Source organism: Papio anubis, chromosome 2, assembly GCF_008728515.1.
Source record: "Papio anubis isolate 15944 chromosome 2, Panubis1.0, whole genome shotgun sequence".
Taxonomy (NCBI): domain Eukaryota; kingdom Metazoa; phylum Chordata; class Mammalia; order Primates; family Cercopithecidae; genus Papio; species Papio anubis.
The window spans coordinates 75,787,931-75,812,808 of NC_044977.1; the positions used below are offsets into that span (position 1 = coordinate 75,787,931).

At 44.4% G+C, this 24,878-nt stretch overlaps 1 long non-coding RNA gene across 2 annotated transcripts in view; it reads left to right on the top strand.

Annotated features, from left to right (window-relative positions):
- The first annotated feature begins 578 nt into the window (after nt 1-578).
- Nucleotides 579-24,878, top strand: part of LOC110742554 — a 38,891-nt gene continuing 14,591 nt past the window's right edge. For both annotated transcript variants that reach the window (XR_004182144.1, XR_002520354.2), the window contains exons 1-3: nt 579-9,049; nt 11,153-11,282; nt 22,261-22,378. This is a non-coding gene — a long non-coding RNA (uncharacterized LOC110742554). The remainder of the gene's footprint in view (nt 9,050-11,152; nt 11,283-22,260; nt 22,379-24,878) is intronic.

Genomic DNA, 24,878 nt, shown 5'->3' on the forward strand with positions numbered 1-24,878 from the left:
TCACTTGCCTTGGCCTCCCAAATTGCTGGGATTACAGGCATGAGCCATCTTGCCAGCCCCACACTTGGCATTTTAAAGGAACAGCAAGGAGGCCAGGGGACTTGAGTTATGAGTGAGGGGAGAGTAGTAAAAGATGAAAACAGAGGAGAATGGGGCAGGATATTGGGATGGGGGCAGTTGACACATTTCCTTAGGAACCAGGATCAGGAGCCTGAACTCCTTTCTGAATGAGGTAGGAAGCCATTTGAATTGACTTGGGTTTTAAAAAGCTTTCTCTGGCTGCCTATTGGTGAATAGAATGTCATTGGGCTGGGAGAAAAGCAGAAAAACTAGTTAGGAAAAAGCTCTTAAAATAGACCAGTCCAAGCTGGGTGCAGTGGCTCACACCTGTAATCCCAGCACTTTGGGAGGGAGCACAAGACAGGTGGATCACCTGAGGCCAGGAGTTCGAGACCAGCCTGGCCAACACGGTAAACCTAATCTCTACTAAAAATACAAAAAATAGCCAGGTGTGGTGGCACATGCCTGTAATCTCAGCTACTCAGGAGGCTGAGGCATGAAAATCGCTTGAACCTGGGAGGTGGAGGTTGCAGTAGCTGAGATGACACCACTGCACTTCAGCCTGAGTGACAGAACGAGACTCTGTCTCAAGAAAAAAAAGAAAGGGACGGGGAGATCCAGAAGTCACAGTGATTCACAGATCCACAGTCACCAGTGGAAACTGTGCCAAGTGACTGGATTCTAGATGTCTTCTTAAGGCAGTACCAACATGATTGGCTGAGGGATGTGAGACCAAGGGAGGAATCCAAGAGAACAGTGTAACTGGAAGAATTGTTTCTGAGATGGAAGACACTGGCGAAGTAACAAATAGGGTCGGGGGATCAGGGGTTCAGTCGGACACATGCCAGGTGAGAGACATCCGGGGGGAGAGTCAAGGAGCAGCTGGACACATGCACCTGGATCTCAGGCTGGAGGCGGGAGCCATGCTGTGGGCTGACTCTGATCCACCCTGAGCTCTAGATTGAATGTCCAGCTGCTCTTTGGTGCCCCCATCAGGTGTCTAGGTGGCATCTCTGATGCTCAGCAAGAAGCGGTTACTATCTATTAGCACTATCTGCCATGGGTGGCTAGTCCGGGTCAGGCTAGAGGAAGTACCTGGTGTATTCTTCCAGGAAAATAAGTAGTGTCATCTGAGTGGCTTATTAGAATTTCTGGCTCCTTTTACAATGGAATTTCCAAGGTTAATGTACTATACCCCAAATTTCTAGATCATAGTTAAGCCAGCTTGGATAACATGCTTTGGGTGTACAGTAGAGTTTAAGGATTTGATATCAAAACATGAGTCCAAATCCCTTCACTTGACTACTTCCAGTGTTGAAGCATTAAGTTCCAGTGTTAAGCATGAGTGCCTCCTGTGTGCTGGTGTGTTCATTTACTAGGGCTACTGCAACAAATGATCACAAACTGGGTGGCTTGAAACAACAGAAATGTATTCTCTCACAGTGGTGGAGGCCAGAAGTTGGAGCGGAAGTCAGTCCAAGTGCGCAGGACCATGCTGCCTCTGGAGGCCCTAAAGGAGAATCCCTCCTTTTGCTCTTCCAGATTCTGGTGGCTCCAGCTGTTCCTGTGGCTACATCACTCCAATCTCTGCCTCCATCTTTGCATGGCCTTCTCCTCTGTGTCTGTGTCTTTGCCTCTGTCTCTCATAAGGACCCACTGGATTTGGGTCCCACCCAGATAATCCAGGAGATCCTTACATTAATCACATCTACAAAGACCATTTTTCCAAATAAGGTCACATTCACAGGTTCTAGGGGTTAGGATGTGAATGTATTTGGGGATGGAGTGGGGACTATTCAACCCACTACTGCTGGTTAGTGCCAGTTACAGGAAAGATGTAACCCCTTCCCACACTCCTGTGTTAACTCAATAAACATTTATTGAGTACATACTTTATGTAAGACCTCATATTTGGCATTGCAGACACCAAGATGAAGATAATAGGCAAAGGCCTTACAAAGACCTCACAGTTTTATTGGGGCAATGGGATCAAAAAGGCTCAGCTCACCTAGGTATGCTGAGCCTTTCTGATCCCATTCCACTAATAAAACGTATTAAAAATAATATGGTATTCTCATATTATTTAAATCCCCCAACTCTGGAAGGTAGCTATTAGTGTTCTCATTTATGAATGCATATGCTGTGGTTCAGAGAAGTGAAGTGACTTTCAGAGGGTGATGATTAGTAGTGGTATAGCCAGGATTTAAACCTGGGTCTGCCCAACTGCAGCATACCCTGTTCTGTGCACTTCAACGTCAACTCCCCAATTATACCCACTGGGATATCACACGTGCACATAATTAAATGCTGACTTCTGTGACACAGAGTTCAAAATGGGTGTACATGGATTTTAAAAATTGATTCTCATTTAAATATGCAAGGGAAATATTCTTGGAATCTTCTGCTCAGCCCTTTTAGGGAAGCACTCACTTTTATATTCCGCAAATCTACACGTGCCGGTCTTAGGTTTACTTAAAATATGGTAGTCTCAGAGGCCTCGATCCTATTAAAGAACAAGAGAATGATAAAACTTGTCTTTGCCCGGGCTTTGGCAACCCAGGCTCTGTATTTTGTCCAACAGAGATACTCTCAAATATGTTGTATCAAAAAAACTACTATTAATTATAATCAATACTGTTTTTGTAATTGATTATAATTGGATTGGACACAGACTCACCAACCAGTACCCTGGAAAAGTGCCCCTTGTATAAAGACCAAGTAATCAGAAACATGGGTTTCATGTACAATTCTTACCTGGTAAAGAAGTGAGGTTTCATTTTCTTTTCTTTTTCTAGTGTGGCCCAGCAAACAGGAGACCTGCGTATACTCTTAGCAATGACCTGAGCCCAGTGATGCAGGGCACATTGCTTTCAACCTCTGAGCCTCAAGCTTCTAATCACTAAGGTGAATGTTTGTACTAGGTGGTCCCTTTTGGCTCAGAAGTATATTAACTGTGTGGCTAAATGTTTAGTGCTAATTATATTTGCTGGGATATGTGTTCTTTATGGCTAGGCTTAGTTTACATTTTTTATGAGACAGATGAATGAGGTTAATAAGAATAGTTAATTAAAAAAGATATTGAATTCCCAGAAGGTATTTTATTATGAATTTAATTATGAAAAGTGCTAATTGCTTCACTCCAAGACTTGAAATTTGTCCAATTGCTCGGTGCACAAAGTAAGGGACAGTTTTTTCTCAAGCCTGCCTCATCTCTGTACTAATACCAGTGATGCAAGAACATCTCGCTTTAAAAAACATTTCTTTTAGAGATGGAGACTCACCACATTGCCCAGACTGGACTCGCACTCCTGGGCGCAAGTAATGCTCCTGCCTCAGCCTCCTGACTAGCTGGGATTACAAGTGCCAACCACTGCACCCAGCTTCAATTTCTAACTATAGAAAGAAAGAGTGCAGGAGAGCTAGTCGGTTTGCATAATGGGTATCTTATCTTATCTTCAATGTCTTCACAAGAGACAAAAAATGTACATGTTAAAATGTAGCTCCATTACTATCAGCCTACTGTGTGTTCTGACTATAGGGTTGCCACTAGCCTGTGTGGCACCTTTATTGCAAATTAGCAAAAATAACCCTTTTTCAAAGAGCATAGCTCTGCACAAAAACAGCTTGGGAAGCAGATGGCTCTGCACCAGAGTGTGGTTTGACAAGTGGAGCTTGGGATGTGTTGCAGTTCCTACTTGTTTCCTTAGCTGAGCGTGTCTGTGCAGTGCGTATACTACCCCAGTGGACAAGGTGGTCCTGCCTGGCTCAATCACTTACGTTCTTTCTGCTTTTCCAGGGAAGTGGCTGGTCTTTACTTTGAAAAAGCCCTTGATCACTGCTTTAAAAATAGCCTTGTCTGAGGTTGCAAGCAGAGGGTCTGGAACACTTAAGGGCCTTGAAATTAGGAGGGGGAATGGTATCTTTGAGAAATGGAGAGATAAAACATTGTTGCTGAAATTAGCAAACAAGATGAAGTTAGGAGACAGGCTGTAGAGATGCACCAGGGTCATGTTTGTTTCATCTCTAGCCCATTGGTGAAGGGCATTTTCCTAAGAACAATGGGACTTAGTAGATTGGTTTTAAGCATGGAATGGTTTAAATAGGCCAAACTGGCTTCTCTGTTGAGTGAGAATTGCAGGAAGCCTTATTCAGAGGTAAGAGATGCCAGTGGTTTGGGCAAGGGTGCTGTTGGAGAAAGGTAGGTGGATTTTAGAGTAAAATTATCTCATGAATTTAAATTATCTAGAAATGATGATGGATTTGGTTAAGGAATGAGGGGAAGGTAAGGACTAATTTCAAAAGTAATAAATAGCTAATATGGTGCCAGGCATCATTCTAACTGCCTTACATATATTAGTTTATTTAATCCATGAAGTAGAAACTATGATTTTCCTCACTTTATAAAGGAGTAACTTTAGGCACAAAAAGTTTAAGTACCTTGTCCAGGGTTCCATAGCACACAGTCTGAGTTGAGATGTGAACACACAGCCTGAAGTTCAAGTCTGTTTTCTAAACCAGTGATTCTCAAAGGAAACATTTTTGGTTGTCACAGCTGGGGCTGGAGTGCTACTGATATCTAGGGATAGAGGCCAGAGATGCTGCTATATATCCTACAATGCACAGGACAGTCCCCACGACAAGAAATTACCCAGCCCAAAATGTCAGCAGTGCCCAGGTTGAGAGACCCTGTTGTAAATTGCTACAATACTACCTACTGAGGGTAGCCACTAGGCTTCTTAGACAACTGGTTTACCAGTACTAGGGGAAGACCAGTTTGAGGGAGACTGAGTTGCTTTCTGGACACATCCTGTTGCGGTCCTTTAAGACACCCAGCAAGATAGGGCAAGTAAACTGCTGGATGCTTGCTTGGCTCTGTAATTCAGAGACGCCTGGCACTGCTTGGAGTAGGTTTCTATTCCTAGCAACTGGATATACCCAAATATCTCCTGTATTTTTATCGTGTATTTGTTTGTTTGTTTATACCCCCACCCTCTTCCAGAAAGGATGCAAAGCTGCTTGGGAGGATAAGGAACACACAATAGTCTGATGTAAGTTAAAAGTAGGACAAAGGAACACATTCGCATAAAGGTGGAGACATAGGATGGAGCCAGCAACGAGGCTAAAAGGATCCCTAATCCCATTCCTGGCAGCGCAGGGCTCTTCTTACAATCTTACTGAACTCCTTTATCCCTGTCTCTGCTGAGCTCTCTGCCTCCTCTCCAGGAGATGAACCCCAGTCCTCACCTCTTGGCTGCCCTGCAGCTGAGATGAAAACTGAATGTGCTTACTGTCTTTTAGGTTCCTGGCACCTAGTGGGAGACCAATATGTAGTTGTAGAGAAAAACTCCAGGGATGGGGTTGTGAACGAGACACAAAGCCTCCCCCATAGAATTTCCTTTTGAATGGGGGAGACAAACCAAAAAGGTGAGCAACCATTGATGCGAGCATTCATGCTTCGTTGTGCTTATCAGATATTTTAATAGCTAGTTCCAAGGTGTCTTTCATGCTATAAAGAAACAAAGAAAGGACCCAAGAAAAAATGACGAGAAGTATGGTGGTTGGGGAAGCCTCTGTGAGAAGGTGATACACAAGCTGAGACCTAGAAGAGGAGAAGGGATAGACTCATAGAGTGGGGTGAAGGCGTTCCAACCAGGAAACAGTGTGGACAGATAGCCCCGGATGGGAAACAACTATGGTCTTTGAGAAACCGGGAAGAGGCCAGCAGGCCTGAAGCAGGATGAGGGAAGAGAGAGGGTGGGAAAACAGCCAGGACCTTGCAGGCATAGGAAAGAGTTTCGGTTTTATTTCAAGTGCAGTAGGGAGCTATGGAAGGACTATGTGGCAAAGATCAACAGTTGTCCACAAGTATCTGTTGTCCACAAGTATCTATTCTCCCCTTTGTCCTCATTCATAAAATCCACAAAGTTGAACTGGGCGTGTGGCTGCCTGGAATAAGAACAACTTTTCCCAGCCTCTTTTGCAGATGTGGTCATGTGACTTAAGCTCTGGCTGCTAGAATCTAAGCTGGGGTGGTGTATGCAACTTTTGACTAGTATCTTTGAAAGGGGGATGTGTGTCCCCACCCCTCCTTGCTACTATATTGGGGTATAGATTAAATGACTGGAACCCCAGCACCATCTCAGACTCTGAGGTGATGCTGTAAATGAAAGCCAGGATTGGAGGTGCCACAATGTAGACAGAGCCTGGATTCCTGAACCTGTTGAACCGCCATAGTCTCAGGTAGCCAGCTGCCAGATGCTTCTGGGAGGGAGAGAAAAGCATCTATCTTGCTGAAGCCACTGTTAGTGTGCATTTTCTGTCACAGCTAAACCTAATTCTAACTGACAAAGGCTTTCGGGAGGAACGACATGGTTCTGTTTATCACATCAGAAGCTCCCTTAGGCCCTTGTGAGGAGCAGAAGATTGAAAGGGAGTGAGTACAGAGCAGGGAGATGGGGGCAGAGGCTGCTGCAACCATCCAGGTAAATGAATGAACGAATGAATGAATGGATTGTAACCAGACCCAGGTTCAGCTGCTCTCTGCTTGAAAGCCAAAACTCAAGAAATGAGACTTGGTGGGAGGAAAAGCAGGTTTTTCAGAAAGCCAGCAAACCAAGAAGATGGTAGACTAGTGTCCTAAAATGCCATCTTAAGTCAGTACAAATTTCAGGCTCTTTTTTATGTTAAGGGCGGGGGAATAAAAGGGAGTTGGGATCAAGACGTAACTGATGACTGCAGACATCTGGGTGCCAGCGAGGGCCTGAAGAGGTTGGGAACTTCTTTGTCCTTGGTCAGGTCACAATGCTCCTATAAATCTTTAAATAAAACATAGTTGTTTACATACTTTCCCTTTAACCCCGGAGTTATTTTTTAAAACTACATAATTGCTGTTTTTGTGTATTATCTATATGGATCTTTAACAAAACATAATTGTTTACATACTTTCCCTATAACCCCAGAGTTAGCTTTTAAAACTACATGATTGCTGTTTTTTGTGTATTATCTCAGTGCTCTAAAATTATCCTAGCCTACATGCGGGGATGGGTAAAAGCCCCTTACACAAAAACGGTGAGTGTTACATTCTTTTGCTGTTTCACTGTTGCTGAATGAATGAGTGAATGAAAGCATCTCCCAAGGCTGCCTGCTTGCTTACCTTCTCACGTGATGCTTCTTTGCCTCTCTGTTCCTTAACGAGTTTTCCCTCCCTTCTTTCTTGTCTCACAGTCCCCAAGCTCACCAGTGTGGGCAGAAGGAGAAAAGGAATGTTCTATCCAGCCCCATACCCCAGCACCCAGTGGACAACTTTGTCTTTCCTTCTGCAAAAGAAAAGAAGTCCCCTCAAACACAGGAGGGGATAGGAAAAGGCATCTCTCTAAGCAGTAACCCTGGCAGGGCCCTTCGGGATTCCCAAATTCTCAATTTTTAGGCAGGGAAACTGATGCCCAGAGAAGGGAAGGGACTTGCCCATGTCCACACAGCTGGTGGGACACATCATGAAACATAAAAGCATGAAGAGGGTCTAGAAACCATCTAGCCCTACCCCCTCATTTAGAGAAAGGAAAACCGAGGCCCGGAGAGGGAGAGTTAGTGACAGAGCCACGACAACAACTCAGAACAGGGTCGGCTGGTGCGCAACCAGCTCAGTGACACAAAAGCCTGTGCTAGGGATTTAATGTTCTACTGTCGTGTCTTGAAATTCTTCATAATCTTATCTTTAAATATGTAGTTTGTAAATGAAGTCTGTGGGATAACACAGCAGGCACCCAGGCTAAGAGCCTCAGTTCAAGTGCAGTCTGGCCCCTCCCTCACCAGGTGGGTTCTCAGTTCCAGCTTCCCCAACCCCCTGCTATCCCCTCCTCACATCCCTTCTTCTCTCTCTTCCCCCTAACAGCTGCCACTCTGCTCTCTGCAGGGCACTGGCACGGGAGGCTGAGCATGCACATCCCACAGCATTTGGGTAGGACATGACTGCAGCCATGCCTGCCCCAAAGGTTGATGACATCGTGGTGCCTTCAGGGAGGCAACTGGCAGGGCAAGCCTTTCCCCTGTGCTAGAGCCTCTGACAAGGAGGTTGCAAGATGTGAGGGTACCTGTCCACCATGGATTGGGGTGAAGGGCCCGTGGGAAAGGAAGATGCCTGGCTTCCCTTCCCCGGTTCCTCTTGCCTCAGTGTAGGGGACCTGGCAGCAGATGGGCACTGGTGGGCCACACTGCAGGGGAAGACTCCTGGGTGCCTGTGAGGGCCTACATGCTCCTCTCCAGTAGCTCCGTGCCCAAGGGAGCATAGCATTAAATAGCAAATACACAGCACAAGAGGGGCCACAGAAGTGGGGTGGGGCTTTATGTTTGGGTACCTGTCTCCTGCCTGTGGAACAACAAGCATGTGTTTGCATTGTGCCCTGGGCTGTCACATTAGGTAGCCATCCTGACTCAGGATTTCTGTTACTCTGGCCACCAGCCCCCAGCCCCTCTGGGCAACACTGGTATATTCATGTCCAGTCTAGTGCGTTCCCGTCCCTGAGCTGGGCCCCTTTTCTCTGTTTTCTTGTTTGCAGCCTTGTCACAACTGAGTGAGGTCTGCACTATTATTAGACTAATTTTACAGGTGAGGAAAGACAGGTGCCCACAGGCTGAGTTAACTTGTCCACATCCTCCACCTGGGAAGCAAGAGCCAGGCTCCCCACCCAGGTGGCCTGGTACTCCTGTCCTGGCCCGACATGCGGGCAGTCGGGCTGTCGGGGAAGGAAAGTGCAATGTATAGCAGCTGCTTCTCACTGCCTCTCCTCCCCTCCCTGCCTTCCCTTTGCCCCTTCCCTGCACTCCTGCTCTTTGCCGGCCCTGGGCCACTCCGAAGGGAGAAGACCACGTGACCCAGGCCACCGGTAACCAGGCAACCGTTCCAAGACGCTGCTTTTCATCCACTCTGGCTTCTGCCTTATTCAATATCTGCCAGGCGGGCAAGGCTCCTGGGAGCATCCCTGAAGTAATCGTAAGAAATAAGGCTTGCTGGGGAGGCCTGCGGGGACATCTAATATTCCCTCTCTCTCTGAACTCTGTGCCCCGAAGTCCTGAACCTGCCCGTTGGGGATTCTGAGTGAATGGTGGAAATCCAGATTCGTTGGGAGCCAGTTTGCCCTGCATATGATGGAGTGTGGGGTATGGGCAGAGGTGGCAAGGGAGGCTTTGTGAAACGTTACACTCTGCCTCCTCAACTGCAGGCCATTTCTCTGAGCCAGGAGCCAGCCATTCCCAAAATGGCCACCATACCTCAGGATGGAGGTTGACACCCTGTGCGCTCAGAAGCAGCTCAGAGCTCAGAGCTCAGAGGCAGATCTCTATTCATACAATTCTGCCTTCTGTGCATGCAATGGATTGCTGCCATCTCCAATCAGGTGGAACATTAATGAGGTGACCAAGATTTATTAAGACCCTATTATCTTCCCTGTGCCAGACACTAGGGAGAGAAAAATTAGCAAATCCAACCTAATTCCAATTTCATAGATGGGAAAATGGAGGCTCAGATAGGCAGAAAGAGTTTCCCTGAATCTGGCTTTTAAAAACATCAGTCCTTCCCATTTGCCATGCTGCTTTTACAGAGGAAGAAAGGAACTTCAAGTGCATCTTGGCCAGCTTCCTTACTTTGCAGAAGAGGAAACTGAAGAATAGGGAGACAAAGTGTCTCCTCCTCCAGGGTCACACAGCTTGCTTGGCTTCAAAGTCACTTTTTAAATTACACAGGGCACTCTTAACCCCAGTTACGACCTGTTCTTGGATTCGGTAACTGTTTTTTGTTTTGTTTGAGACAGGGTCTTGCTCTGTTGCCCAGGCTGAACGGCAGTGGCACAATCATAGTTCATTGCAACATTGCACTCCTGGGCTCAAGGAATCCTCCCTCCTCAGCCACCCAAGGAGCTAGGACTACATGCATGTGCCATCATGCCTGGCTAATTTAAAAAAAAAAAAAAATCGTAAAGATACGGTTTCACTATGTTGCCCAGGCTGGTCTTGAACTCCTGGCCTCAATCAGTCCTCCCACCTCGGTTTCTCGAAGTGTTGGGATTATAGGCATGAGACACTGCACCCAGCCCAGTAACTGTTTAGAACTCTAAACCTCCTTCTATTTTCCAAAGCCAATTGAATTATGCCTCTCTCTATGTGCAGATAGCACTGTAATTTCATAATACAGGCAGTGTCATGTTGTTAAAAATCATTCTTTTCTCTTCTTGGGAGCAATTGAGATTTTGGACAGCTATTTCATCTCTTTAGTTTTGTTTCCTCTTCTGTAAAATGGGGGTAATAATAGTATTTACCTCATAGAATTATTGGGAAGATTCAATGAGATAATTTATATCAAGTGTTGAATACAGTCCTGGATATATTATAATTGTGTCAAATTTTTATTACTGGTGTCTTCAAAATCTCAACCAGATAAAGAATAGAGCTGACCTCACCTCATATTCATTCATCCCTTTATTTGATATCCCAAAGAACTATCCCTAGGACTATATCTCCTATCTTTTGGATGCTCAATAAATGTTTGCTTAATTGGTGAAATTCTAAAATATCTAGAATTGAACTCAAGGTAGACTTTGTTAACAACACCAAAATGGTGGACAGAGACATCTTCCTTCCTTAGCCAGGTCTGGACTTGAGCAAATTGTACATTTAACCTCTTCTTTCCCCTGCCCTTCTCTAAACCTTCAGCCTCCTCGGCAGGAACATTGGAGACCTGTCATTACCTCTGTATGATCTGAATTTAAGATCAAGGTGGCCCTTCTCCTGGTTGCATTTGAAGTCTTCTCTATAATTATAATTATGATAATTCTTTTATCAGTGAGAGGAGATGTCTGGCGGGCGGTGGGGGGCGGGGGGTGGGACACAGAAACTCATCAGACTCTTAGGAAATGAGACTAGTTAGCTGTGAGATAACTTTGGCAACTAATGCTCTATTTCCAAGCTTTTTTTTTTTTTTTTTTTTTTTTGCGGTTAAGTATGACCATGTCGCTGAGTTCTGGCCAGTGCATGTGAATGGAAATGACATGCACCACTACCAGGCCTGGCCCATCTCATGCTCCTCCTTCCCCTTCCCTAGCCACAATGGGAGGCCACCTGCTAGACATGGAAGAGCCACCAGATGGAAGAAGCCTGGGTCTCTGAAATACCGCTTGGAGGAGACAACTCTGCCTGCAGACTGGGAGCACTGATTTTGGACTTTTTGGGAGGTGAAAGAGAAATTTTTATTACATGAAGCCATTGGGTTTGGGAAAGAGACTGGTTATCTGCGACAGCATCTAGAATGTTACCTTAACCAGCACAGTAAGGAGGTGGGCCACTACAAAAGAACGTTGAATGAGATACTGTCTGTGCTGTGTGCGAAAGCTTGGGCAGGCTGTGCAGGAAGTTGGGCTGGGTTCAGATCCTGCCTTGCCATTTCCTGCCTGTGCTATTCTTCCAAAGGCTCTGAGCCAGCTATTTTAAAAGTCTTAAAAGTTGAGACACCCATCATTGCCTGATCACTCTCTTCTGAAGAGATTCTGGGAGAATCTGAGACCTGGAAAGTAGGGCAAGGGTTCTTTGATTTCAGCTCTATTTTAATATTTTTACCTTGGATACGAGTTTAGAGCAAAATAAAAACTGCCCTGCGGGAACAGCTTTTCCAGTTCTTTTGCTGCCTCTTTTTTCCTTCCTTCCATATCTTAGGATGAATGTGGATAGGGGCAGCCTGGATTCACGGCCCACTCTGCCACTTTTAGCTGTGTGATCTCAGCCTAGTGTCCCTGCCTTTCTAGGTCTCCATTTCCACATGTGTAAATTGAAGAGAATATGACCTTACCTTGCCCGGTTGTGTGAATTAAAGATGTAATATTAAAAGATGAGCACACAGGAAGCCCTCGGGGGACATAACAGAAGCAGGACAGGGCTCCCGCTTCCGTTAATACTATTCCTTCTAACCTTTATGCTCCCTGATTCGTGCTTCTCTTCAACCCTTCATTCAGTAATCATTTATTGGGCACCTACTATGTGCCAGGTAGTGAACAAGAAGGCAAAGTTTCTGCCCTCTTAAAGCTTGCATTCTGGCAGAGAGGTAAATGTATTTTAAGTGAACAGACATAAAATACTTGCAAATTGTAACAGATGCTATAAAGGAAATAAACAGTTTGCTGAGATAGGGAACAGGGGGTGAGGGGAAGGTGAGGAACATGTTGAATGTGACATTCAGGGAAGCTCTCCCTGAGGCAGTGACATTTCTATGAGCCCTGAAGACTGAGAGACAATCAGACAACAGAAGAGCTAAAGGGGGTGCCATCTGAGCAGAGAGAGAGGCTCTTGCAAAGGTCTTCAGGTGACTACCTGCGGTGTTCAAGAGGCAGATAGGAGGCCAGTGAGTGGTTAGCAGAGAGTGTGAGAGGCCAGGAGCTAGGAACCCAACAGGACTTTTAGATTGATAGGTCTCACCCTGCCTGACAGGCCATGGTACAGAAGGTGAATTTTTAAAATGTACATATATAAGTGTAATAAGTCATTTAAACAGGAGTTTCATGGTCCACCTTATATTTTTACAACAGTAGTTCTCAAAGTGTGATCCTCAGCCCAGGAGCATCACCTGGGAATTTGTGAGGCATGGAAATTCGCAGGTCCACTTCTGGCCTGGTGAATCACAGGCTCTGGGAGTGAAACTCACGGTCTGTATTTTAATAGGCCCTCCAGGAGATGCTGCTACTGGTCTGGACTGGAAGCTCAGTGATTCTCAATCCTGGCCGCACAAAAGAATCATCTAACTTTGGGAGGCCAAAGCAGGTAGATCACTTGAGATCAGGAGTTTGAGACCAGCCTGAGCAACATGGTGAAACCCCATCTCTACTAAATATACAAAAAATTGGCTGGGTGCTGTGGCACACACATAGTCCCAGCCACTCGGGAGGCTGAGGCCGGAGAATCGCTAGAACCTGGGAGGCTGAGGTTGCAGTGCGCCGAGATGGCACCACTACACTCCAACTTGGGTGACAGAGCAAGCTCTGTCTCGAAAAATAAAAATAGAAAGAATCATCCAAGAGCTTTCATGAGCTATGAATGTTGAGAGACCTTCTACCCACTATGCCTAGATTCTGATTTAATTAGTCAGAGTTTGGCCCCTGGGCGTTGGTAGGTCTTGAATGTTCCCCAAGGCATTCCATAGCTACAGCAGGTAGGACCACAGCTCTAGCTGCTGCGTGGAGAATGGACAGCACGGGGAAGGGAGGAGATGCAAGAAGATCGGGAGGCTAATGCAGTGGTCCAGGTGAGAGATGATGGTGGCAGAGAATACAAAGGGGCTTAGACAGATTGTAAATATATATTTCGGAGAGAAAAACCCAACAGGACTTTTAGATTGATAGGATATGGGGTGGGGAGGTGGGACTTATGTTCAGCATCAGATCGAAGGGAATGCCAGCCATAATAGTAAAGACCCTGTGCTTGTAGATAGCCTGCAGCTAGAAGACCCTGGCAACATAGAATAACGTTGAGCACAGAGTCCCAGAGAAGTCCATCTTCTCTATCTACCTGGCAACAAAGAAGATTTCAGCAAACTTAGCAAGATCTAAGCTTACCCTAAATTCTCAGAGGAGCCACAATGTAAAAGGGACTTTACAAAAAAATATCTGAATACTCAGATAGGATGTTCCTGTTTTACAGCCCAGCCTTCTGGGAACACTCTGGGCACTGGCCCTTCTGGGGAGAACAGGGGGCTGGATGATGTATCCAGGAGGGACCAGCAGGTGGCATGCCAGACTCAGAAATGTGTATTGCAGGGAGAAAGGCAACACTTGTTGTTTGCTGCTTAAGCAGAAGAAAAGGATTCACTCCGGAAGTAATACTCATGTGTGCATGTACTAACTGGCTACTGTGTGCCAGATACTGTGCCAAGTGCTTGTGTGTATATTCTCATTTAATCCTCATAGTTCTACAAGTTGAGCTCTACCACTTTACATATATTCAGAGATCTAAGTGACTTAGGCAATATCACTGACAGGGTCATTGGCAGAACCAACCTTGGTCCTCTAGCCTGTCTGACCCCAAGGCCACTTTTCCTGTCAAAAGGGCCAGGATCCCCAGCAGCTCTTTCTTGTCCACAGTGGTGCTTTCACTCACGCTTGGGGGCAATGCCCTTGGAAGGTGGGGCCATCAGAATGAGCAAAGCCTTTAAAGTCAAACCCCCTGGGCTTTGCTGCTCACTTGCTGTGTGATGGTGAGAAACCTACTTGGCTTCTCTATCCTCAGGTTTCCTCATCTCTAAAATGGGGTGAGGCTGGGCTCAGTGGCTTACTCTTATAATCCCAGCACTTTGGCAGGCTGAGGCAGAAGGATTGCTCGAAGCCAGGAGTTCGAGACTAGCCTGGGCAACAAAGTGAGACCACAGCTTTACAATAAATAAATAAATAAATAAATAAATAAATAAATAAAATGGGTTGAGACGTGAGGCAGCAAGCTGTGGTGAGATGATCTTATGTAACTGACCCAGAATCTTGCTTGCTTGGCCCAGAGGAGTGCTCAATGAATAGCAGCTTTTCTGCTTAAAATGACTTCACAGGAGGTAGAGACAACTCTGAAAGGTCTAAAACTGCTATCCAATGGTGCTTTGTGCAGTGATAGAAACGCTCTATATCTGTGCTGTCCAGCAGCATTGTCATAACCACATGTGGCCATTGAGTGCTTGATACATAGCTAGTGTAACTGAGAGATTGAATTTTAAATTTTACTTAATTAAGATAAATTTAAATTTCAATAATCATATGTGGCCAGTGGCTACCGTATTGGACAGTGCAAGTCTAAAATGTGTCTGCGCTCATAGTCTGTGAGTCCTTGACAGCCCCTTGGATGTGAAACAAAATAAGCTATGTTCATCATTGGAGCCTGGCATATAGCAGGCACCCAGTAAATTGGAGTTTGTCAGAAATGGAAGAGAAAGGAAAATCAATAAGCGAAGCCAAAGCAATGTTTTACGTTTAACAAATTGTTTAAAATGGTAGGACTGGACTCTCAGACTTCTCCAACAAAATCTTCCAGAGTTCAATACCCATGGGGGACTGACTGGGGCAGGTTGTTAGATTTTTACCCTTTCAAGCCAGAATTCTCTAAATATTCCTTCAACCTGTATTCAGTGGGGACAGAGAACAAACGTGCTCAAGTTAATGGCTAAATGGCTAACGACGAAACGGCTACCGTGTGCCAAAGTGTGTGTTCAGAACAAATTCCTTTCATCTAGTTGCTGACTAAAGAACTCTTCCTCCTTTTCTGTGCCCCGTCTTCAAAATTTTTTTTTGCAATTTCACAAATCAGACAACTTCTTAGAAAGTTTATTCTCTCTCTCTCTTTTTTTTTTTTTTTTTTGGTTTTTGTTTTGTTTTGTTTTGCTTTGTTTTGTATGTTTGTTTTTGAGACAGGGTCTCACTCTGTTGCCTAGGCTGGAGTGCAATGGTGAGATCTCAGCTCACTGCAGCCTCAACTTCCTGGCGCTCAGATGATCCTCCCACCTCAGCCTCCCAAGTATCTGGGACTACAGGCATGTAGCACCATGCCCAGCCTATTTTTGTGTTTTTTGTAGAGACAAGGTTTCAGATGTTGCCCAGGTAGGTCTCAAGCTTCTGGGCCCAAGTTGTCTGCTTGTCTTGGCCTCCCAAAGTGCTGGGATTACGGATATGAGCCACCATGCCGCGCCAAAAGATTTTAAAGGTTCAAAGTGTAAATAACAAAACAACAGGCCCCCAGGAAGCAGCACTATATCACGCATTTCTCACTCCCAAAATTTTATCTATCCAGATTTTGTTTTTAAGTGATGGTCAGTTGGCAATTCTTGCATTTTCCATAGTTGAATCTTGCAGTTTATAAAAGCTAGTGGCAAAAATTTTCTCCAGGGGTAGGTCTGCATTGGCTGACACTGTCATTTGCTTCTACCTGAAGATAATTTCTATGCTGTCAATATTGGGACCCATTTGCATTCCACCCGTGGTTTAAGAAAAATCTGAGTTAATGGGCATCTTATTTCCAAAGTATCCCAGTGATGTGTAGTGGTCCTTGTGGACTGGCCTCCTGGGCTGCTGGTCCATTTCCTCACCTGGCTCTGACCCAATTAAGACCAAGCCCCCCTCTCATCCGGAGCATCCTGTTCTGGCCACAGGGCAGATGTTCTTACCTACACCAGGCAGAACCTTTCTTACCTGTACCGGGCAGAGCCATTCTTCGCTCCTCACCATCCTGAAGACTTGCACTTTCTCTGGGTGCCCCAGCTACCAACTTGATGTAGCGATGATCACATCTCCTTGAACAAGACTTATGGCTCCGACAACAAACAGCCCCATGAATGGAGCTGCTTTTGCTTTTTGTATTTTTAACTTTTCCCTTCACTATACCTCAAAACCCTCTAGAAACATAGAGAATCCTCTGCCGGAATGACATGTTCTTCTGTCTTTTATGGCTCTTTGTTTCTTAACATAGCTCATTCCCAACTCTGTCATCAAAGGCCCTTGGGAATAGGGTCCAGATATGAATAAAGGGGTTCCCTCCAGGATTCTGCCTTTGAGTGACGAGTAAAGGGACCACTGGATCTGACGCCTTATCCATCGCTCCTCTCACCTCTGTATATCCTCCCAGGTCCCAAAATGGTTGGGCATCCTTTTCCCAAATAGTCATTTGCCAGTATTCTAGCAACCCAGGTAACTGTTAGTACACTCCCATAAGGCACTGTGTGACATGGTATCAACTAGGTAAACATCTGCACGACTCAGAGAAGCTTCACCCAGGTGATAGCTAACCCACTATTAAAACAGCAGTTCCCACCCAGTGACTGAATGTGTTTTCACATTACATTATCACTTGTTAATATTAGAGCCAAAGTGCAACCTCAACTCTCTTCTTCCCCTCCTTCAGTCTTTATCTACTCAATCTACTTCACACCTGTCTCCAGCTGACAGCTCTGCCCTCATCTTCTGGGCTGGGTATCTTGAGATTCCCCTCCAGATCCCCTCCTCTGCCCCTAGTGGCTGACCATCTAGTCTAGGGAACCCTTGCTCTCTGGCACTTAGCTGGGTTCAGCTAATGCAGAACCCCCACGGGAGATTGCAAGACGGGAGAAGAAAGGATGGGTGCCCTTACTTCCAAGGTCTCAGCCAGCCTGTGTGTCCCCAGACTAAGGTCTCTGTTCCTCTCAAGCTCCACAGCTCCCTAAGATTCTGCTAACAGCTTCCTTCCCTCGTCTCTTAGGCTTGAAGATGGTGGGCACTTGCAAGGTTACTTTGCTTGCCTTCGTGTTCTCCTGCACATGCACCACTCTAAATGCCCCCTTTCTAAATAAATCTTCCTGCATTTCTCCTAACTCAAGTGTAACAGCTGTTTCTATTGGATCCCTAATTGACATACTTTCCTTTGGCATATGGATGCATTCTGGTTTTGCTATATTTCTATTCCCGGTTGCTCTGTGAACCTCATGACTAAGATTTACCTCCCCTTCCAAACATCACTTGGATTCAAGGTATTCGCTGTTCTTAAAACTGAATTTCTCAATTTCACTCTCTTTGAACTAAACATCCACCTGTTCTTTTTCTTTCCTTCCCTCTTTTTCTTCTTGCTTCCTTCCCTCCCTACCTCCCTTCTTGCTGGGTAGTGATGCATGAGAGTACTAGCATTAGTCTGCTTGAGTTAAATTCTCAGCTCCTTATGCGATCTCACCCCCTTAAGCTTAAGTTTCCTCATCTGGCAAATAGGGACAATGATTTCATTGTCATGAAGATTAAACAAGATCTTAAGATGGTGTCTGGGCCTGGAATGGTGGCTCACACCAGTAATCTCAGCACTTTGGGAGGCCGAGGAAGGCAGATCGCTTGAGACCAAGAGTTTGAGACCAGCCTGGCCAACATGGCAAAACCCCGTCTCTACTAAAAATACAAAAATTAGACGAGGGTGGTGGTGGGGGCCTGTATTCCCAACTATTCAGGAGGCTGAGGCAGGAGAATCACTTGAACCTGGGAGGCAGAGGTTGCGGTGAGCCGAGGTCACACCACTGCACTCCAGCCTGGGCAATGGAGTGAGACACTGTCTCAAAAAAAAAAAAGAATTGTGTCTGCACAGCCTGAGGTTCCTCAACATTTGTGGAATGATTATTTCTGTGTGTCAAGCTACTCTCAAATCTCCAATATCATAATCTAAATTTCCAAAGATTCTGTTTCTTGCGCCTCTAGCTGGAGGATGGCTTCTTCTCGCAATACTTCTCATGGTCCCGAAGTGACCTTTTGAACCCTGGATTTTAAAGGCATCCTTAATTTCCATGGGCCCAGTACAATCAGAGAGCAAATTCTTAACCTAATTCTTATACTTTAGTTTGCTTCCCTCCTGCCCCCACAGTTACTGGTAAAGAAAAAGAAAAGGAGTTTTAAATTGGCTTATTATTTTTAGCATCTCCTACGAAGTACTAGATATTCAGAATGCCATAGAGAAAGGCAGGAAGAGGAATTTTTTTCTTATGGAAGTGATGGGCATAGCAGGAGGGAGAATTTGACACCATTTCTAACAGGCACAGGGGAAAGAAAAGTACAGAATGCTTTGCACGTGGAGACTATGGAAGTATTTGTGGTTTTACAGTGGATTTGATCAAGATTATAGAGGAAGTAATTGAGACCAAAGGTTAGCTTGAAGATTTAGGAAGATCTGTGCCTATAAATTCTCCATTACATGTCTGTTCCATTAATCATTTTAAAAAGTGTTGATTATATGATTTTTCACTTCTAAACTCCTGAGAATTATAGGAAAGGGACTAGGAAGGAGGGGTGTGTGTGTGTGTGTGTGTGTGTGTGTGTGTGTGTGTGTGCAATTCACAGAGAAAGAGTTGAGGATGCAGTTACATCCACAGCTGAACGAATTTTCTTGATGCTCCATTTATTTCATATTTTTCTCAAGAGTCCCCCAAGACAGCAATTTATACACATTTGTCTTGCCATGTAATTTTGCTTAAACAATAGTTAGGAAAACACAACCAGATTTTTTTTTTTTTAATATATAAACAGGCTTCTACATGTTGACATCAACATCAAAATTAGCCCTCAGTCTCCAGAAAGTCACTTTTTTCAGTTCAATTAATAATTAAGTTGGAAAGCTCACCTCTTAAGTTCTGGGGCAACATAGCAGGGGTTGGAACACTGACCTGGCCTTGGGAAAATCAACCAGCGAAGCAGCTTTTTCTTGTAGTTCCCTGGACAACCATTCCCTGAACAAGGGTCCCTATTTAACAATTAAATTTTAATTACCTAAGCAAGAGATAAATGCATTCTCTTTTTTAAAACTTAATGTAGCACAGATGAAGCTAAAGTGCCCTTGGACCACTATTTCTAATCATGATCTTCTTTACTGAAGGTTACAAGTTTGGGGTGTATCTTTATAGAACTCTTACTTCTCATTTTCCTAAATCTATATACATGTCCACATAGCAAGTGAGTAGCATTACTGCATGCCCATTTTTTTCCTTTGGTTTCTTACAATCTATGGCAGCTTCTCCTGGACCCCTGATCTTGAAGAACACCAAAGACTAAACTGAAAAATCCAATGGGCTTATTGCATCTCATTCTTCCCTTGGGAGTAGGGAGTTGACTTAAACCCATTGTCTATGTATGATAAATAATTGATAATAACTTAATACGTGGTTGGGAATACTTTATTTTCATTTCTATTTTATAATTTGTTGATTGTTAAGAGAAAATAAGGGGAAATCCCTCTAACACCATATTCACAGAATTTGTGTGCTGGAAAGATCTTAGGCAGTATCTATTGAACACATCAAAAAACGGGTTCCAGAGGGGAAATGGAGCATTTGCAAATGCAGCAGGCGTGGGTCCCCTCTATTTAAATAAGCAGCAACAGGAGGAGGAGGTCAGACTCTGCCCTATATTCACCTTCAGATTGTAATGAAACATTATTTTCCATGTGCGTCCTTTCTCTTTACCCCATTCCACTCCTCCTAGCCAGTCTTTCTTAGCGACATTCTCCTTTGCAAATCCATCTCAGCTATTTTGTGACTTTCTGCTTCGGATTGCTTAATAGCAAAAGCTGACTGCTAATGTTGACTGTGCTTATTCTGCAAAGGATTATATTGTCTGCTTTCGATACATTTTCCACTTTATCCTCACAGAGCACTATTTGAGGTTGGCACTCTTATTATCCTCACACGAGAAAACTGAGGCTCAGAGGGGATAGGACACTTGGCCAACATCTCTAAGCAGGAAGTGACAAAAAGAAGGTTGAACTCTACAGGCTTCTTGACTCTGCAGCTTGCACTCTTGAGTCCATGCTATACTGCCACATGTTTAGTTGTCTTTTACAACAAACAAGAGGAAATATTCAGAGTAGAATGGGGAGAAGCAGGTTACAGACTCTCAGTAGGTTTTAGCTAACTGCCCCGTAAGCTGTAGAAACTCAATGAATGTTTGACACCCGAATAAAACACTCTGAAGACTAAATGAGTTCACATGCACAAAGGACCTAGAACAGTGTCTGGCACCTACTAAGGTCTAAGTGAGTATTAGGTATTATTAATTTGTGTGCCTAATTGTGTCATCACTTTATGCTGTGCAAATACCACAGAAGGTAAGACATTACTTGTCCAGACTCACAGGTCATGGGAGTCAATGGTACTGTTGAGAAAATTTTAAAAGACCTTTCTGAAATATCACCTCCAAGCAGTTGGAGGAGTTGGGTTTGCTAACAAAACCTTCTGGGACATTCTAGCAATTAGAACAATCACAGCCAGGACTCATGGGAGAGAAGGTTTCAAACTCTTCCTTATTATTGAAGTTTGGAATTTGGGACCAACTCCTTCACTCCATTGTATTTTCTTTTGCCATCTTTCTTACTGACCAAACCTATCATTATTTCTTCCTTTCCAGGGACTTCTATGCCGTCTGTAGTTTGCCCCTTCCTCTTATTTTTTCATGTATGTGAATGTTTTTTGCCTGTATTTGAAATGCCAGCCATCATTTGCAATGTCTTCTAGGGGCAACCTACGTTTAACCCAGGTAAGTAGGCAGCAAATCACATGATCCATGCCTATACCTTCCCCAGCCATGATAAATCAGTTATGGTGAGCGCTTGATCTTTGAGGTCATCGTGTAGTATTAGGACTGGCTGCCATTTTGGGTCAAGTGCAAGGTAAGAAAGTGGACAGACAAGCCTGAGTGAGACAGTGAAGTGGCCTCTACTTTTGGTTTTCTAGTTCTAGTGCCTATGTTTTCTACTTCTTAAATTCTATATCCTTTTTCTTTGTTTTCCTTACTTGAGTTAAATTGAGTGAGTTTCTGTTACATGGATCCAGAGGGGATTTCACTAGATACTCCCTAACCAGGCAATTAAACTCTTTGAGGACATAGTCCCTGTGTGCCTCTCAGTGTGTAACATACTGCCTGGTACGTGGTAGGTATTCAATAAATATTTCTTGTTGATGCATATTTTATGGAGTGAGAATTATCTTGTTCTGTGAATTTTGATTATAGTTTGTTTTTGTGAGTGAGAGAGGCTGTATACCAACAATAATAATCATTCATTTGTTTATGCAAAGGCATTTATTCTGGATAAAATTGAGAGGTAAAATAAAGCCCAGTTTCTTATGTTAGATTCCCTCTCTAGCAGGGGAGATAGTACAACAGATAAATTATCACTTGATTGGCCCAGTACCTTTGATTGGCAGGTACTGACTGGATCTACTTTATTTTCCACTGTTCCCAGGACCTAGCCTGATGAATACCACATGGTTAATACTCAAAAACTATATTACATTTATGAATCCATCATTCAGTCATTCATAATAATTAAGTGAAAGCATTCATCAGTGATAGAACCTTGGACCTTCCCCACTGAGGATGAGTATTTGAATTGGGGTACAGAAGGGATGGCATCAAGGATGTCACCTGGTTCACCCTATAAGGGAGAACAAAAGGCTGGGGAAGGTATAGGGGTGGATCATATGATTTGCTGCCTACTTACCTGGGCTTAATGCAGATTGTCCCTAGAAGACATGGCAAATGATGGCTGGCATTTCAAATACAGGCAAAAAACATTCACATACATGAAAAAAATAAGGCCTAGTTTCTTACATTATGTTCCCTCTCTAGCAGGGGAGATGTACAACAGATAAATTACCACTTGATTGACAAGTATAACCCAAACAAAATGTTCTCTCCCTAGCTCTGCTGTGCTTGTTCCTTTTCACAAACCACAGTGACTCTGGAAAAACTGGCTGTAAACACCAGCACTGCCACCAGCTAAGGATCTGTGATCAGGAGTGCTATCTCACAGTGACAGAGTAAGTGTCCCTTCCCCCATTTAATTCTAATTGGAATTCCTTCCATTCTGTATTACTGTTGTTCACTTCAAACTAATCAGCAACACGTCTCGTTCATTCTGGGCTGTTGGTCGTGTCTGAAGTTCAGTAGTCGATGTTCGCATATGCAGGATTTTTAATGAAATGCCGGTGTACCTTTCAGTCACCTTTTCCAGACTTCACAATGAGTTGGACTCTGTTCAGAGTCAAAGGATTTTTCCCTCCTTTTGTTCCCCTTTATAGGGTGAACGAGGTGACATCCTTGATGCCATCCCTTCTGTACCTCAATTCAAATACTCATCCCCAGTGGGCAAGGTCCAAGCCTCTATCACTGATGAATGCTTTCACTTAATTATTATGAATGACTGAATGATGGATTCATAAATATAATATATATTTTGAGTATTAACCATGTGGTATTCATCAGGCTAGGTCCTGGGGACAGTGGAAAATAAAGTAGACCCAGTGAGTACCTGCCATCCTGAAGCTTGGAGTCCAGTGGGGGACAATGGATGCTCCATAGGCAGTTCACATAGAACAGTAAGACTTCAAATGCGATACACGCTGTGAAGAAAAATTGCCAAGTGATATGAGTGCATGTAACAGAAGGGTTGATGGATGTGGAGTGTCTGAAAAGTTATCATAAAGTCATATTGGAGCTCAGCACTCTGCAGGGGTGAAGCAGGTGAAGAAAAGAGGGGAGAATGTTTGGGTTCAGGGAAGAACATTTCCAAAGGCCCCAAGCAGAGAAAAATAGCTGAAATAACTCAGGAATAACACCTTGAAGCTTTGGGAAATGAGGAGAATAAACTACTCATCAAATTGCTGCCTTTCAGAAAACACATGCTCTTCTGTTTTAACCAAAATAACTGGCTGGTGGGTGAGAAACCCATGATCAAAACAAGTGCCCCAGTTGTCCCAGGATTCGAAGGGGTTCTCCTATCTCAGCCTCCTGAGTAGCTGGGACTACAGGTGTGCGCCATCACACCCAGCTAATTGTTGTAGTTTCAGTAGAGACGGAGTTTCACCATGTTGGCCAGGATGGTCTCCATCTCTTGATCTTGTGATCCACCCACCTCAGCCTCCCAAAGTGCTGGGATTACAGGCATGAGCCACCGTGCCCGGCTATGCATGGCAATTCTAACATCATACCTTCTTCCTTCCCTCCCCTCTTCCTCCTCCCCAGTCATCAGAACTCTAGACAACCCGGGGATCACAGAGCATCTTTTCAGGAGGAGTGATAGAGCCACTGAGGCGTGGAGTTTCCTGTTTTACCTTTGTGAACTTTTGGCTTCTCTGTCTTGGGGGAGACAATAACAACGAAAAACTTGAAGGGCAAGATTTGAGGGGAAACAAGCAGCTTTGGCAGTCAAGTCCAAAATCTGGCACGAAAGCCGCGGGCTGCTCTTTCTGTTCCCTTTGGTTTGTGCTTTGGCTTCTTAGCAGTCGTGGTCAATGTCATCCTAGTAGTAGCACTAGCAATTAATATTTACTAGTCATTACCTTGTGGCCAGGCATTATGGTCAGAACTGCCTGTGTATCATCTCATTTAATGCCCACAAAATTATATAAGGTGAGCCCTGTTAGGGTGATGTGAAATTGTCAATATTCAACAACTTTTTTGATCTATAAAAATGTCCATTTCATAAGATTGAAGCTAATATTATTTCCCAGGGGCCCAGGGGTTTACAAAAATTGTCCATTTGTCCATGCTTTTATAATTGAGGAGTGGCTGAGCCGAGCTTCATGCCCAGGTGTGTATCGTACCACAGTGGCTGTGTTCTTTTGCATGATGCATGAAAGGAAGAGAAGGAGGAAGAAAATTACACCATAAAGATTTTTCCTTTTCTCTTTCCATGCCCTCGTTTACTGCTTAGTGTGTCTCATGGGTTAGAAGAGGAGAGAAAAGCCAGAAGATGCTGAAGTCTGAAGATATTCGAACAATTGTCACTCTTTTTACTCTGTGCCCTGCCCCGGTCCTGACTCCATTTAAAACTAATCTTCGGCTGGGCAGTGGCTCACGCCTGTAATCCTGGCACTTTGGGAGTCTGAGGCAGGCGGATTACGAGGTCAGGAATTCGAGACCAGCCTGGCCAGCATAGTGAAATCCCATCTCTACTAAAAATAAAAAAATATAAAAATTAGCCAGGAGTGCTGGCGGGTGCCTGTAATCCCAGCTACTTGGGAGGCTGAGGCAAGGAGAATCACTTGAACCTGGGTTCGTGCCACTGCACTCCAGCCCGGGCGACAGTGTGAGAGTCCGTCTCAAAAGAAAAAAAAAAAAAACGAATAGAAAAAAAGAAAAAAAAAACCAAACACCTGATCTTCCTGAAAAGTCCAGGGGAGTGGTGACCATAGGCACAGCCAGGCCCAGGCTTTTACACAATGCTAAGACAAATCTGTCTCTGGACTCATCAGATCTTCCTTCTACTAAGAGGTCCAACCCCATATCCCACAGCACGGCACCCCCACCAGAGAGAAG